At 36.6% G+C, this 16,228-nt stretch overlaps 1 non-coding gene across 1 annotated transcript; it reads right to left on the reverse strand.

The window, feature by feature from the left end:
• Positions 1–12,997: 12,997 nt before the first annotated feature.
• On the reverse strand, positions 12,998–13,103 carry LOC118480819. Its single transcript, XR_004863798.1, has one exon. It is a non-coding gene; the product is annotated as a small nucleolar RNA R71 (small nucleolar RNA).
• Positions 13,104–16,228: the final 3,125 nt, after the last annotated feature.

Raw genomic sequence — 16,228 nt, forward strand, 5'->3', positions numbered from 1 at the left:
TTATAACAATATCAATTAAGATTTTTCATGTAAAATATGTATTAATTGCCCATGGTTTTATAGTCTAGTGGCATCTTAGGGTTGGATAAAGCTTTAGGGCCGATAGGTTCTTGGTTCGATTCTCACAAGTGGGGTTTTCTCATATTTATTGGGTTTCCTCCTAAATTGGTGTATAGGTGGTATGCCTAGTGCAGATGGATATGATCGGGTGATTCCGTTGGTGACACGATGATACTTCAGTGGTCCATCAGTGATCCAATGAGATGACATCACATTCAACGTGGTTATATTAGATTATGTTTGTGAGTCACCTACATGTCATTATAATTTCACTGTAGCTAACAACTTCTTCAATTATATCTATAACAATATGATAATTTAAAATAAAATAACAAAATAGCTAGTTCTTAGTTATACCTCTTTATTCGACTCAAAGTAACTTCAAAAAATAGTTTAATTAGTTATGACATACATGACTATATAATTGCGCATTCTTTTTTTTTTAATTAAGGAGGTGTTTGGGATTGTTTATTTTAGTGATTTATTAGCTTATTGACTTTTTGACAAATTATAAAGTGTTTGGGTGTACTATTTTGTAAGGGGAAACGTCAATAAGTCACTCTATTGTGACTTATTAACTTTTTCAAAAAGTTATAAGTTGTTTTGAAAAGCTAAGACAAACATGGCCTAACTCAGGTTATATTAGATAAGCCATAAGTTGCACGAGTATGAAACATCAGTGGCGGATGTAGTGTACAAGCAGGGGTAGCACGGGCTACCCCTCAACTCCGTTTCCGTAGTGTATTTTTTTCGGTTTTATACAAAGGATACCCCTAAACAAATATAACGATACCTTTAATTTTTTTTTGGAATACCCCTAAATTTTAAGGCTAAATCCACCACTGTAACATAGATACTTGAACCCATTAGCGTATCACTTGTAAGATAAATTCTTTTCTTTTTGTCTTCTGGAATACATAAATCTAAAATATAATATATTGTGCGAATATTTGAGTAGCCATGTCTGTTTTATTTGACTTTGGGGTATATGTAAGGCTTGACTAATATCGATCATCCTTCTTAGACCCTACATGTCGTATTGGTGGGATTGTATTGGTATGGTTGTTGTCATTCTTGAATCTCAAATAAAGATACTCACCATACTGATATGTGATTATATATCATTTTACATCTGATGTAAGATACCCGGCTTTAAATTGTGTGTCATTTAAAATGTGCAACCGAAAATGCAATTTCCTTTTCCTAAATACCCGAATAGTGTGAGGTTCATTGGGAACACTAAAAAAGTGGGGAACAGTGGGGAACCGACTCAAACGAACTCCGATTGGACTCATTCCAGCGGCGTTGGAACCGGCATGTCGAACCCTAACTAGGATCTCTTAACCCTAAACCCTAAATATATTAGGGTTTGGCTTTTAGGGTTTAGTCTTAGGGCTTAGCTTTAGGGTTTAGGGTTTAGCTTCAGGGTTTAGCTTTAGAGTTTAGCTTTAGGTTTAGGCTTTAGGGTTTAGCTTTTAGTGTTTATAGTTTAGATTTTACGGTTTAGCTTAGGTTTTACCCTTATTTTTTAGCTTTAGGGTTTAGAGTTTATGAGTTTGGATTTAGGGTTTAGGGTTAAGAGATCCTAGTTAGGGTTCGACGAGCCGGTTCAAACGCCGCTGGAATGAGTCCAATCAGAGTTCGTTTGAGTCGGTTCCCCGTTGTTCCCCACTTTTTTAGTGTTCCCCAATGAACCTTCCCCTACCCGAATAATACTCAAATCTATTCATCCATCACTTATTTATGCATGGTATCATTTATATACTATCATTGACCATAGAGTCTAGAAGGTAAGCTAAAGTAAATACATGATGGAAACCGTAAGTTTGTTACAAGTGTGAGGAAGGATAGAAGAGTCATTCTGATGTACCGACAGCACAGTGATGGAGCAGGATGTATGTATGAAATCTTTCTTTTTCTGGGATTATTATAAGATACAGCATGGTCCATGGGTATTAATTAATGTATGTATGTAGCCACCTGCATGTGAGATATATCATCTCTATTATAAATGTCTTCACACATCCCATCCTCCCATTATCAAATATATATTATTATTATTAAATCCACCTACGAGTTTAATAATAAAATATAATGATTTCATTATTACGACCAAACATATTGTTCATCCAATACTTTACAGTCAAGATCTAATAATTTACTGTAAATAAGGTATGGCGGATCTATATCCTTCATAGTGGCGGAACCATGAATTTTTCCATTGGGATGCGGAACATTTTCAAAAATTTTAAGCCCCTAAGTAAAAAATCGGTTCGTATCGGGTCGAGTTTGGGTCATGTAAAACAAAAGAACATCGAACTAAATTTATATAATCATCAAAAATATGTCAAACCTTATTACAAACATGATTAAAACGTCACCCTACGGGTTTTCATTTTTTGAAATCTATCCAAAAGATGGCTCCATAACATATTACATAATATATCAACTATTCAAGCCCCTAGAAATCATAATGTAAATAACCCTAAAAATCATCTAAACAACATATACACCATAAAAAGAAAAAGCCAAACATTTTTCACTAACAAATATAACCCACCAGATCTACTGTGTGGTGTATGCGGCTATAAAAAAAAGGCAAAATATCATCACTAACAAAATATAACCCACCATATAACATGATGAGAAACAAAACGAAGCACATGTCTACTGTCATGGTTAGTATGCGGCTAATATCAATAAAAAAATCAACCAAAATTCATCAAAAATAACAAAGAAATTTAGTCGTGTTCAATCGGCGGTGGTATGGTGGCTGATTACGGTGGTATGCGGCTGCTGACTGTTCACTGTTGTCGCTGATGTTATGATCGCTGGCGTGCAGGGAGGATAGAGAGCGGAAGAGAATATGTAAGGGTTTTGGGCTTGTTTATTTTTATCTTAGTTTGAAATATTGTTGATTAATTGTTGGGTTTGTTTATTGGGCTAATACTTAGTAGTGGGCTAGTTAAAGGTATTGGGTATTTGGGTTTAGTTATTTAGGTTTTAAAGTTATATAATTTAGGTAGTATTTAAAAAGAGTAAACTGCCATTTTGGTCCATGTGGTTTAGGCACTTTTGCCATTTTAGTCCAAATCTCAAACTTTTTAAATCTGTGTCTCCGTGGTTTGTATTTTGTTGCCATTTTGGTCCAAAAACGAAATCGGGTCAGATTTTCAAAAAAGAACCTGCTATTTTGTCTTTATACTCAGGGGTATTTTAGTCATTCTGGCTTTATTACAGAGTAATATTTATTAAAAATAATTAAACCCAAAAATCTGCCTCTCTCTCTAACATCCATCTGCACTCTCTTTCTCTCTCTCTAACACCCCTCTGTCTCTCTCTCTCTTCTCTCTCTCTATCTCTTCTCTGAACTACCACCACCAGATCACCACACCACCACCCCCACCACCGCATCATCCCCACCACCACCATCCCACTGCCGCCAACACCACCATCCCACTGCCATCATCTCTCTCTTCTTTCTCTCCTCTCTCTCGAACACCACTGCCACCGAACTCCACCACCGCTGCCGTCCCTGCTGTAAAGGCTCCGACTACAACCGGCGTCCCTGAGTTTCAGATATGAGTTCGTGCCGATGGATCTGAAAGAATTTTCAAAATCTGAATCGACTTGGGTTGATTTTCGACGAGTTTCGGTGTAATCGGATTGATTACAGTTCATTTTCGATGCTCTGTAAACAAGTGTGGTAGTGAAGTTGCAAGTTATCCATTGTTGTTTGTTTGCTTTAAGAGTATCAGTTGTAGAACCGATGTAATAGACATTGCAGCATTCTTGTTTGACTGGGCATTAAGAAGAAGAAGAGTGGATATGAATCTGGGTTGGTATTGTTGTTAATCGGTTTAATTTGATGGACTTGTGCAGACTTGGGATAAAGAAAGAGTGGAAGAGATGAGAGAGTAAAAGGGTTTGGGTCTGGGTCAAGAGAGAGAGAGAGAGAGAGAGAGAGAGAGGCGAGGGACAGATGACATTATGTTTAATCATAAATAGAAAAAGGTTTAATCAATATTTAGTTATAATAATTCTAAAATGACCAAAATACCCCTGAGGGTAAGGACAAAACAGGGGGTTTTAATTTGGGGATTCTGGTCCAATTTCACTTTTGGACCAAAACGGCAATAAAATGCAAACCACGGGGACCCAGATTTAAAAAGTCCGAGATTTGGACTAAAATGGCAAAAGTGCCCAAACCACAGGGACCAAAATGACAGTTTACTCATTTAAAAAAAATAAGAGTTTACTAAAAAAAATTTAAATATAAATTGATAACACTTTTTACCTAAGGGGTGCAGACGAAAAATTCCAAGAGGTGCGGACGGAAAATTCCAAGGGGTGCGGACGAAAAAATCCAAGGGGTGCGGACGAAAAATTCCAAGGGATGCGGACAGGATTTTCGACAGAACTTAGCACTAAATTTTTTTTCCCGGGGATGCGCCCGCCCACCTTAGCTTTGTCTTAAGTCCGCCCCTGGTCCTTGATGTTTACAAAAAGTTGAGTTTCTTTAATGGTATTTAAAGAGGTATGACCCAGACCCGATCCATATAAACGTTATATCCAAACTGATATGGTAAATCCAGGTCAAGCAGATCAGTGCCGGAGCTTGACCAAAGTTTTGGGGGACGAAAAGTTATGGGATTCAATTTATATATTGTATAAATATTTAGGCAAATTAATTGAGAGGACCCCTCGGTTCCCACTAAGCTTCTCCCCCTGAAGCCAATCCAAATACAACATAACAAAAGGGGAATGTTCGCCTCCACCGAAGGATAAAGGAAGTCACTATCAAATTAGTTATACTTTGATTCGGGTCTACAACGACACTTGTGAAATTAAAACCCTAATCAGGTTAGATAAATACACCATGATAAGGCAACACAATACATTCACTCATTCATATAACCTTACTCGCGCTTTACACATTACATTATTTGCTCTCAAGGACTTAATACTTATTCACACGTCGAATTGAAGGGTGGTCACAAGAAGACCCCTCTTCTTGTGGCGAGTCAACGGCGTATGTTTTGCGGTATATTGGTAGATGTGATTGGTGATTCTCGTTCAAAAGTTTATCAGAAGGAAATTCTTGGTAGTTCATATCATCATTCAAACACTTGACTAGTATTTGTTTTAGTATATGATTTCACTTTTATATATTAGATATGTATTGAACATACGAGTGACGTCGATTCATTGAACATTTTAAAATAACACCGAGTAAAAACCAGTTTTGGATTAGTGTAACATATTTATGTTTTCATTTATTTTTATGTTAATTGTTTTATTTTAATTTAATTGTTTTATAAACTATTAATATATTATACATGTTGAAGCACGTTTTCTTCTGTATACCAAAACCTTGGATCGGTGTATATTAGTGGACCCTCAGTCTTACGTATATCGTTATCCATTCAGGTTCATATGAGTAAAGATCTACTCTCTCCAATATGTATACAGATATAAATAAAGACAATTAAAAGTAATAGATTTGTAAAAAAAAAAGTTATAAAAATAAATATTAATTCATATGTATAATTATACGTTTGTAGTGAACTTAAGCTGACCAATAGAATTTTGTCACCTTAAAACTATTTAAACTAGTTAATTAAACTAGTTGATTTTTAGAGGGGTTCATAAATCCACAAACACTGAAACTCACTATTCAATAATATTGCACCACCTAGCCCAGTCCACTAGAAATCGGACAAAATACTCGGTTCTCCTACTCACAACACAAGGGTCAGTGTACCTCAAGTACCTGGTCCCTTGTCGAACCTGAGAGTTTCTGGGTTTCCCACCACCCTAAGGATGTCAAACAAAATTGTATCTTATAGATATTTGACGCATCAAGTAAATTTGTGTATTTAATTTATACTTTCTTTATAAAAAGATGCGTTAAGATAAAACATCTATGCAAGATAATTTTACACGTTTTGTGTTTTTTGTTTTGTATTAAAAGGCGTTATATCGATACGATACGTAAAGTATATATGCTAACAAAATTTACGTATCTTGTGGACTTTAAACTATAATTTACTATAATATACCTTTTTTGGCATAAAGTTACACCTAAATATGAGTTTATTTTATGATTTTCTTAATAGCAGATGAAACTATACGTAGGGTTTTTTAAAAGAAAAAATAAACAAAAATAGTGATAATTACTTGATTATATGAAAGACGTTATACTGATGAGTGTATGTAAATTAAATATGCTAACAGAATTTACGTATCTTGTGACAATAAACTATAATTTACTATAATATACTTTTTTTGGCTTATAGTTACACACCTAAATATGAGTTTATTTTATGATTTTCTCAATAGCAGATGAAAACTAAATGTAGATTTTTAAAGAAAAAATAAACAAAAATAATGATAATTACTTGATTATATGAAATGAATATTAAACCATTTCATAAATCATGAGCACCTGAGCTAGTGTACTTATGACATCCATTAATATATTATATTGCTGTAAACAAATATTTGAATTTATAGTCCAACAACAGTTATGAATCATATTATATTTAGAGTAAACCGTCATTTTGGTCCCTGTGGTTTGTCAATTTTGTCATTTTAGTTCAAAACTCAAACTTTTTGCATCTGGATTCCTGTGGTTTCAGTTTTATTGCCATTTTGGTCCAAAAATGAAATCAGGTCATATTTGTCTTATAAAATCCTGTTATTTTGTCATTTTCTGCAGGGGCAAAATGATCATTTCTTTTTTATAAATAAATACTATATTTTATAAGACAAATATGACCTGATTTGCCCCTGAGGAAAATGACAAAATTGCAGGATTTTATAAGACAAGTATGACCTGATTTCATTTTTGGACTAAAATGGCAATAAAACTGAAACCACAGGGACCCAAATGCAAAAGGTTTGAGTTTTGGACTAAAGTGACAAAAGTAACCAAACCTCAGGGACCAAAATGACAGTGTACTCTTATATTTATGTATACATTGCATTGGGAATATATAAATAATATTGTGTCACGAAAATATGTCGGGTTTGTATAATGCTAGTGCTACCCCATACTCCCCTTAACACAATGTCTCATATCCCCCTAACTCTATGACTTTTGTTTCCGTACATACGATTTTGTTTACAAGTCGGACCCATATTTGTAATTAACCTTGCTTTGCTTGAAACTTGATGCGACAATTTATATTTTGTTATAATAAAAAAAGGTTCAATGCATGTATTATTAGTGTAGATTGAGATGAGTAAGAACTTAAAGGAGGTGAATATATATTATTATGTTAGAACCTCGTGTATTACACGATTTTAATAAATGTAATTTTATATAATAAATAATAGAATATTACATCTTTTAAAAACTTGTGTATTGCACAGATTGAGCAAACACATTTATTACATGCAATGTTTTAAAAACCGGTAAATACAGGCCGGTTATACAGGTATTACCGTTTTCAGATGTAAATCCGGTACGAAACACTCCGGTAAATAAGTGAAACGACATAAGATTTGTGCCGGCGGTAAAATCTGGTATACCGGTTTGAAACGTAATACCGGTACCGGCCCAGGGTTATTTTAGTTTGGGTTGTTAGTTATTTTTATTATATATGTTACTTATCTTACGTAATTTTTATATATTATGATTATTCGTAACTAAAATTTCTTATTTAATATTGTATGAAATGAAAATAGTTGATGTATTCAACACTCAAGTGGCTTAAACATATTGGGTCAATGAAATACCAAATGGTTATTAATAAGTAAAAAAAGTTAAAGAAATAGTTAAGAAAACAAATATTAAATAAATAAAAAAGTAGGATATTTATTTAATATTATTATTTCATGGGAAATAGAAGCGAGATAATATGATTTAATAGGAGACATGAGAGATAAACAAAAAGTAAGGGCAATAAAATTTCAGGAAGTGACACGTGTCCTCAATAATTTTATTCATTATATAATAATAATAATAATAATAATAAGGATATGAATTAATTACATGGTTAATACTCGGGGTTTACATATTTGCTATTTTGATACCTATATTTAGAAATCACACAACTGGTACCAACTTTTACCAATTGCTTTACCACTAATACCTGTAGTTGTAGAATTTCTTACATGGTTAGTACCTATGATGTGCTTATGGTGAAATGATTTTGTAAAAGTTAGTACTAATTGTGTAATTTTCAATAAACAGGTATGAAAATTGTAAATAGACAAACCACAAGTACTAACCATATAATTAATTCTGATCATAAAAATAAAGATTATATATTAATTATTAGATAGATATCTAATATATCTAGGAATTTATGGTTTAAAACTCGGAAAAACTTTTATGCATGATAAAATTAATATAGAGTAAAATGCACGGATAGTCCCTGTGGTTTATCAAAGTTTCACATTTAGTCCCTGGCTTTTTAAAATTACATTGTTGCTCCCTATGGTTTGATAACTTGTTACTCGGACAGTCCCTACACTAGATGGACGTTAACTTATCCAGTTAAGTGTGAGTGAAATGACATAACTACCCTTCCTTTTAAAAACTCAATAACTAAAACATTAATTAAATAAAATAAGTGGGACCACCATCGTTCATCTCCATTATCCATAAACTACCTCACCCTTTCTTCTCCATCAATCACAAACCAACCTTCTCCTGCAACACCTTAGTCGCTGAAAAAACGAGTTCACCGGCCATCATGAAACCACCATCAACAGTCGTGCATCACCGCCCCTGTCTGTTCTCACTAGCGAATCCTAAGTAACCGGAAATTAAAGCCAACGATATCTCATTGGGAACGAATACGCCATTTATCACCGTCTGTGACCAAAACCGACGATATCTCACTGGATTTTCGAATGGAAGCTCGATTCATCTCAACAATCTAAAGTTCTAACGCTAACTTAACAATAATTTCACTATTAGTGAGCTCAGATCTGAACATTTTTGTGACAACCCGTAACTTTGAGGAAACAACCCGTTTGTTTTACTTTTATAAACCAAATCATGCGCCTCTATTAATTGATGAATTGATTATATTTGATGTATATCGTGTCAAACCGACCCAAACCGTTGAATCATAACTCGATTGATATATGTATGTATATATATATTATTATAACTATTGGTGGGTGATTTATTAGTTTCTAAAATTGTTGGATTAGTAAAAATAAATAAATAAATAAATAAATAAGTGAGTATATAATAGTAATAATAATATTACGTAAGTGCTAGAATTGGTTAAGTTTTTGGTTGTGAAAAACCTCTATGTAATCCAAAACCTCAGCCCACCTTAACCATAACTCGGCCCACACGCACACCAGTTCCACCGCCAATCGCCCCTATTCAGCCCTAAATGCATATATATATTCTTGTACGTAATGAAAAACCCCCACGCATAACACACCTCGGTAGAATAAGAACCACCCCTCTCACCATCGCAAGTCGTCCTTCCTTCCTCCCTCGGAATCCTGCAACGAACCAGCCATCACCATCTTTTCTCTGGCAAGTTCAACCTCCGACGAACACCGGTAAGATCTCTCTCGTCCATAGTTCTAGTTACCGGTTTCGTTGCGGTTTCGGTTCGATGTTAGCATCGTTTTATGTCTGTTTTTCGTTATGTGCATATAGGTGTAGATGATAGGTGTTGATTCTTGCACATGTTGTTGTTGATGAATGACCTGTTCGATGATATATATATATATATATATATATATATATATATATATATATATATATTTGTGTATGTAGAGGATAGGTGGGATATGATTTTTGCGCATGAAAGTTAATAGATGCGATTAAATGTAAACTGTGAAGTATATGAAGTTTCTATGTTATATCCTAGATATTAAATTATAAGGTATGATTGCTTGTTAATAATTGTTTATTTTGGTTTCGTTCGAGTATCTGATATCATTGTTGCCGATCATGCGAGTGGGTCGCACATGGTGCTCTTCAAATTATTAGAATCTATGTCTTTTATATGATCATAATCTATAAATCGGTGGTCAACAAATTTAGAAAAAGATTATGATATTAAAGATTCATGTATGGCATAATGATTGGTAGTGCATTAACTGTTAACTTGATTATGTTCATTGATTTGATTGGATGTTTTCCTAGTGCCTTAAATGTCACCATGAATTTAGGGATCATGCATAGGTATGTGCGATGATGATGATGATTGAATTTCTTATTGCTTTCAAATGTGTTTTTGTCCGATTTAATTAATCATCAGGAGATGTGGGGTTATGGGCTGACGGGTGGTCCATCGGACAACCCTTGATGATGTTAAAAGACAAGTTTATCCCTCCTTTAATTTTGTAATTATCTGGAATTAGATAACTACGGTTGCTTATGTTTCAGGTGCGGTTCGGGAGTTTAAAGTGGATAAAATGCAGCTTTGGAGTAGGCGCGGTTGGATTAGAGATTGAAAGATGGAGCATACATGAAGAAAATAATTTATTAGAACTGAAGAATTAAGAAGATAGCATGATAGAGGACGGAATTACGAGAACGGAGGCGAAAACGGTGAAGAAAACGGAGTTGAAACGAAAAAGTTATGCTGAAAACAAAATTTCATGCTGAAGCCTACCGTAACTTACGGTGGTACCGTAATTTACGGTAGACCCCAGCATTTTTCGTCCACCGTAAGGCAGTAGAGACCCACCGTAACACTTTTTGGTCCACCCTAACTTACGGTGGTACCGTAATTTACGGTGGAGATGACGGAGAAATGTGTAACTGCCCTATTTTATGATGTTTTATTGTGTCTTTTCAAATGCAATCATTCCCATTCGGTTACACAACATTGGGAGACGAATTTTGGGTGTTCTTGAGAGCTTGAAACATTTTCTAAACAATTTGTTGGTGTTTTCGATTCGTATGAACATTGAACTTGTTGCTATGATGATTCACCAAGTTATGTGTGGCTAAACTTATGGTGATCATCCTGAATTGAAGGTTTGTCAATGACTTTTGTGTTTGGATTCGTATTTCTAGAATAATAGACTTGCAATGTTTGTTTGTTTATTATGGTGTGTGAATGTTTGTTTGTAAATTGTTGATTGAGGTTATAATCATATTCTAAACCGTACGTTCTTGGTGTCGTTGACAATCGAGATATCACGGGAGGGATTAGGGTTGGATATTAATCAATTGGTTATCGGGTAACAACCTCGCATTGTCATAATCCGAGTACTTAGTTCCCTTTTATCACAACAAACAATCATACATGAGTCATGTCTATGTGACTCTTTCTAGTGAATTTGAACACAATTGTCAAAAGCAAACTGGAAATTTAGGATGGTCGCTTGTTCCTAATCTGTTTACAAACTTAATCTTTGATTTGCAATTTAAGTAGTTAATAGTAGTTCTTAAAACCAAAACAATCAACTCTTGAATTTAATTTTTGCATTGTAGGTTAATTGTAGTTAAATCACAAAACTATAACATAAACACATTTTCCACATACTCCCTGAGTTCGATACCCACTTACCGCTAGCTAATTAGTTGTTATTGGGATTAAATTTGCGTGTACCTACGACAGCACGTCAAATTTTGGCGCCGTCGCCGGGGAGTAGTGCACAACGTGTGTCAGTTTGTTAGTTTTGCTTTGTTATTTTTGGGTTTACACTGGTGTGTTTAGTGTGCAGGTTCTACAGGTGCATGCATACTAGAGGCTCTCACAAAGCGTCACCATTGTCATTTGATCCGAAAATTGAAAGAACGCTTAGGCAAAACAGAGTTTTATTACGAGAAAACAGAATCATCGGTTCACCCACTTCACCCATTACACCAAGAAATATCATGGACGAAACACAAGTACCACCCACAACGGGTCAAACGACCTCATCGTTTATACCTACGTCCACACAATCATCACCAAACACAACCATACCAAATTCCACTACAATTCCTACTCCACCTCATGACACTACACCATCTAACACCACACAACCGATTACCACTCAAAGTGAACCCAATCTTTCCTTTAGCCATCTACTACGATTCCACCACTCACTCATTTCTTCCCAGTTTCCGGTCAATCATCTTCCCATTATTCAATCCCACCAAATACAACCATTGTCCATGCTACTTCAACATTCAGACCATCGAACCAAGCGGGTTTTCAATACTCAACCCTTCCATTTGGGCAAACTTCGGGTATAGGGGGAGATGGATATGAGGAAGGATACGAAGATTTTGAGGGCTATGATGAAGATGGGTATGCTTATGGGGGCTATGGTGATCAAGGAGAGTTCGGTTATGTGCAAAGTCAATCTCAAGGGATGGCAAGTGTCGGTGGAATGCCACAACAACAACAACTCATACCACAACACATTAGGCCGAGACCACAAGGGCCACCAATGCAACATCCTATCCCATTGCAACAAGTTCGGCCACAAAATGTACAACCACAATTTCAAAGGCCGATTCAACACCCACCGATGTCACAACAACAATTTCAACCACCGTTCGCACCACAAGGGCATATACCAAGACCAATGGGTCCTATTCGTCCAAGGGGTCGCTTGGGTGTTCCAAGAAGGCATCTTAGGGAACATGCACGGGGAATTGAAGCGCATTTTAGGCCAATAATTACTCAAAATCCTTCACCTCTGGTTATCCCTCACAACAATCAAGGAAGGACCTTTGAAGTGAGAACAAATTCTTTGCAAAGTTTGCCGAAATACAAGGGGATAGCAACGGAGGAACCGTATTTCCACTTAGAGGCCTATGACTCAATTTGCAATACTCTTGGGAGTCAAGGTTTTTCGGCCGATGATGTCAAGTTGGTCCTATTTCAGTTTTCTTTGGAGGACAAGGCAAAGAAGTGGTTCTACACTTTGCCTTCAGCATCTATTTATACTTGGGCGGAGATGCAACAAATTTTCTTAGACGAATTTTATACCGCTCAAAAGACTAACGATGCTAGGAAGGGGTTGAGGAGCTTTCAACAACAACATGGTGAAATGTTCCATGAGGCATTTGAACGTTTCAATATGATGATCAAAAATTGCCCTCACCATGGAATTGAATTGTGGGAGTTGATGAATGCCTTCCATGAGGGGTTGAGTGCCGAGGATGCTCGTGATTTAATGTCCATTACCGGTCGGACTTTTGGCACAAATTATGAAAATGATGATTGGGAGTTTTTAGAGAATATGGCAATTACATCAAAGAGGAAGGCTCAAGCATCAAGGAGAGCCCGACCGACCATTGCCCGACCTCAAGTCCACGCAATAGAGATGGTAATGTTCAAACTACTAACCAAATTTATGATGTTTGTGCTTTATGTAATGAAATAGGTCATGCGGCTAAAAATTGCCAAGGAATGGTGGAAGGGTAATATGAAGAAGTCCATGCGGTTCAAGGTCAAGGAGGGGGTGGTAGAAACTACAACAACATGAACTCTAATACCTACCACCCCGGGTTGAGGAACCACCCAAATTTTCGGTATGGGAACCCTTCAAATCAAGCTAACCCGAACTTTCAAGGTAGCCAAGGTAACTTTGGTTCACGCCAACCTTACAATAACCAAGGTGGATATCGAGGCGGGAATAACCAAGGCTATCAAAAGCAATATCAAACGGGTCAAGAACAAGGGGGGTCTTCGGGTGGAAACGAGATGATGGAGATGCTAAAAAGCATGCAAACGGAGATGCAAAAACAAAACCAAATCGATGAAGTTCGAATGCAAAAGGATGAGGTTCGTGACAAAAGCATCCAATCACTAACAACCCAAATGGGTCAATTAGCAACCGACGTGGCTAAATTGAAGAAAAGCAACGGTTAAGTGTGGGGATGTAACGGGTGGTCCATAGGACAACCCTTAATGGTGTTAAATGACAAGTTAATCCCTCATTTAATCATGTAATTATCTTGAATTAGATGACTACAGTTGCTTATGTTTCAGGTACATTCGGAGCTTAAAAGTGTGGAAATGAAGCTTCGGAATAGGCGCGGTTGGATTAGAGATTGAAAGATGGAGCATACATGAAGAAAATAATTTATTAGAACTCAAGAATTAAGAAGATAGCATGATAGAGGACGGAATTACGAGAACGGAGGCGAAAACGGTGAAGAAAACGGAGTTGAAACGAAAAAGTTATGCTGAAAACAAAATTTCATGCTGAAGCCTACCGTAACTTACGGTGGTACCGTAATTTACGGTAGACCCCAGCATTTTTCGTCCACCGTAAGGCAGTAGAGACCCACCGTAACACTTTTTGGTCCACCGTAACTTACGGTGGTACCGTAATTTACGGTGTAGATGACGGAGAAATGTGTAACTGCCCTATTTTATGATGTTTTATTGTGTCTTTTCAAATGCAATCTGTAACACCCCCAAAATTCCACCTACGGGAGCCCCGCGAGGCGTGTTACGCATCAGAGTTCGAGCCACCAATCACATTGAACCAATGATAAATACTTAATAAAACATACCATTTATTACCAATTGAAAATGTCAAACATGATATCAAATCCCACAATGTTGTATAGCGGAAGCATGTAATAAATCATTTAGCAATAGTTTCATGATAATAATCAAAATCCATGTTTCGTTTATAAGTCAATCCAAAAGTCTCGATCCATGACCACTCCAGCACTCCCAGATAGCAAGTCCATGTTCCAACGTTAATGACCTACAAGCATGCAAACAAGTGTGTCAGACTACGCTGGTGAGTTCAAGGTTTTGTTAACGTGTTGTGTTACCAGATATATGTTAATGCGATTCAATGTTGCGTTACGATGTTGCTCATGTTAGATACCCTAGGGAGTGTGCCCATGTGTTTCCGGGGAGTGGGTACCCCTTGACGACTGTTTGCTCATGTTAGATACCCTAGGGAGTGTGCCCATGTGTATCCGGGGAGTGGGTACCCCTTGTTTGCTATGTTGCCATCGTTAGATACCCTAGGGAGTGTGCCCATATGTATCCGAGGAGTGTGCTTCTAACAACCATAGCCCTATCCAGATAATTAGTTCACGCCCGTCCTTACGGCCTGGTGTGAGGTTTCCCACCTAATAGCGCTATCAACTAATTACCCCTATTGCCCTCCAGGCAATAACCAAAACCGATTAAGTTGTTTACCCAATGTTTCCCTTCCAAATGTTTACCAGTTGTCCCAAACCACCGGGACGCATGCTTGAGAAAATGCAATGAACTCACCTGGGGTTGCTCGGTATGATACACGAAAAGGTTCAGTTAAGCTACAATGTGATCAACCACGTCCTAGCAGGTTTATCATACAAGTCAGGTTTGGTTCAAATAAAGCACGTACGGTTACACATAGTTAACATGCTACAACACGTATGGATCATGGCAACACTTAACAGTCAAATAACATCTTCAACTTGTGCGATTTAAAAGTCTAAGCCCAAAGATAGTCGGCCCATCATAACAACAGCCCAATCTATTTAAACGAGAAACTCTTGTGCGATTAGAACCAGTCTGGCCCAAACATTAAGTAAGCCCAACATGAATAAGTAACTAGCCTACAAATCTACGGCCCAGAAACAAAACAACTTGTGCGATCCGGATGGGCTTGCCCGATCCGGTTGGGTTGTGCGATTGGGATTAGCCCAGCCCAATAAATAATATACGGCCCAGATAAACAAATGAATAAACATCTTGTGCGATCCAGCCAAGCTTGTACGACTGGTCAAGCTTGTGCGATCCGACAACCTTGTGCGACTGGGGTATCTTGTGCGACACGAAGCCTTGTGCGAGTGTGGGTTTCTTGTGCGTTCGAATCAGATTTGTGTGATTCGATTTTGCACAATTTGAACTTGTGTGATCGTTTGAACATTCCGAATATCATGTAAATCGGTTACACACATTTAGCAGTTTCCTATTTGAAATCAAACCATTAACATACTAACAATTTCCAATCAATTCGTTTGACCACATTATCGGTTTCCATACTTACCATGCATCAATTAACACAATCAAGGATTCTATCCAAACCTTTCATCGATTAAACAAGGTCATTAACATTAACCAAACGCAGACAATAAGCATCACAGCAACATTATTTGATCCATTCATAAAATCATTAAGCCGTACACAACATATTACACAGCAACATACATGATTAACACACGACATCAGCAAGTATTCGGCATCTAGCATGAACCCTAACATATTAAGATCATCAT

This window comes from Helianthus annuus, chromosome 7 (genome assembly GCF_002127325.2).
Source record: "Helianthus annuus cultivar XRQ/B chromosome 7, HanXRQr2.0-SUNRISE, whole genome shotgun sequence".
NCBI classification, from domain to species: domain Eukaryota; kingdom Viridiplantae; phylum Streptophyta; class Magnoliopsida; order Asterales; family Asteraceae; genus Helianthus; species Helianthus annuus.